General features: G+C 46.4%; 1 long non-coding RNA gene across 1 annotated transcript in view; it reads left to right on the top strand.

Annotated features, from left to right (window-relative positions):
- Positions 1 to 2,062, top strand: part of LOC116686070 (uncharacterized) — a 23,629-nt gene that overhangs the window by 21,134 nt on the left and 433 nt on the right. The window lies entirely within an intron of this gene.

The raw sequence follows: 2,062 nt of genomic DNA, 5'->3' as shown, positions 1-2,062 counted from the left end.
TATCTATCTATCTATCTATCTATCTATCTATCTATCGTGTCTTGAGAAAGTTTACACACCCATGCTAAAGTTGAATAAAAAGAGGAATGCATCATTCATTCACAAAGAAAATTGGTGTCCTTAAAAGGTTGGATTTTCCTATTTATTTTTAATTTTAAAGGCATTAAGATCAATTTCCAAAAGATGTTTTTTTATTCCTTTTTAATCAACTTTAGCCTGGATGTGTGAACTTTCTCAAGCCGCTGTACATGTATGAATGTACTATTTATCCATCCACCCATCCATCCACCAAACAATACATACAAACATCCATCCATCCACCCATCCACCTCAAACTCACGCTCCACCAATCCACCACCCTCTCCATCCACTCCTCCCACTCCACCCACCCATCCATCCACCCATCCTCCATCATCCAACCATCGCATCCTCCAACCCACCATACCCATCTCCATCCCCACCTCCATCCACCCATCCACGCAAACCATCCACCCATACATCATACCCCCAGCCACCAACACACCACCCATCATACACCATCATCATCCACCCATCCACCCAAACCATCACCAAGCTATCCATCCACCATCACCAAACCATCCACCAATCTCATCCATCCACCCAAACCACATCCACCCACCATCAGCCCATCCACCCCAAACCACCCTCCACCCATCCATCCATCCATCCACCCAAACCATCCATCCACCCACCCAAACCATCCACCAACCATCCATCCATCCACTTAGTTTCAGGATGTTTTTTAGGACTCCAGTACCTCTTGTTACCATTGTTTCATTGCAGAATTGATTATTTCCGCCAAGCCATAGTACATTTATTAAAAAGCAAAACAAACTGGATCCTATGCCACTCCCACTGTCTTATTTCCTCATACTTTCTCACTTGTGTTAGAAAAGCAGAAAGCTCCACAAGTCTAGACTTAGACTTAGACTAAGTCTAGACTTGTGGAGCTTTCTGCTGTCTAACTCGACATAAGATTTTTGACATTTAGTTTCCAGGATTTCCAGAATTCTGCTGGATTTCCGTCCCTTTCCCCTCCTTTGGTCTCTGTGTTGATGTTCTAACCTCTGGTGGATATCTGAGGACAATGGTTACCTGGTCCTCAGATCTCTGTGGGGTAAATCCCAAAATCTACACCTATGGCCGTGGCTCCCATTCCGGTCCTTCTCCCCTCCACAGCTGATTGGCCTTGGCCACCCTGTAATGTGTGGTGCCTACACTGCCACAACTCCTCCTGGCTCTCAGCGGAGTGTGTATCGATTGCTTGCTGGTGTGTATTACGCTGAGGGGAGGTGTCAGAGCGGGGGAGAGAGGCAGTGGTGGTGCGAGGGAGGGAGGGAGGGAGGGGTGAAAGGCAGAGAGGTGGTTAGGGTGGAGGAAATATCCTGACAGCTCACTCATATGTTCGACAACAACGCCTTCAGAAGTTCTCTGGAAAACGGCTTTCGAGCAGTGCCGGGTGTTGACGCGTCTCTTCCTGTATCTTTTCACTTTTGGTTTTGATCCTTGCACAGCCGTACAGAACATATCTGTAACCCTGACCCTCGTAATCAGAGGGTTACATCCTCCACTCACTGAGGCTACATCTACGCTTGAGTCGAGTCCAAGACAAGGACTAGCCGAGTCCAAGAGAAGACAGAGTCCAACGCTCATGTGATGTGTTGTCACGTCTGACAACACATCACAGGAGCGTTCACACACACCGGGCATGTGCGTGCCGGTGTAAACAGGAAGCAGATTGTCTGACGTTACTCTGCGGTTGAAGATCACGGATGTAGGAGTGTGTGGACTACTTTCTCCATTTTTAGATTAGTTGTTTGGCCCAAGACGACGTCCTCAAATTTCTTAGTTTTATCCCTAACTTTTAAGATATTCAGTTTACCGTCCCAGAGTAAATCTGCGGTTGAAAACCATGGATGCAGAAGTAAAAAACACAGAAAATACTTTAGAAAAAAAACCCACAATTTGAAAAAGTACAAGCAGTGGGCATTTATTAGCTTGGGAGCGAGGACGAGGGGGAACTGGTAAGGAAAGGTCTGGA

Source organism: Etheostoma spectabile, unplaced genomic scaffold (genome assembly GCF_008692095.1).
Source record: "Etheostoma spectabile isolate EspeVRDwgs_2016 unplaced genomic scaffold, UIUC_Espe_1.0 scaffold310, whole genome shotgun sequence".
Taxonomy (NCBI): domain Eukaryota; kingdom Metazoa; phylum Chordata; class Actinopteri; order Perciformes; family Percidae; genus Etheostoma; species Etheostoma spectabile.
This window is presented reverse-complemented; position numbering and strand designations above follow the sequence as displayed.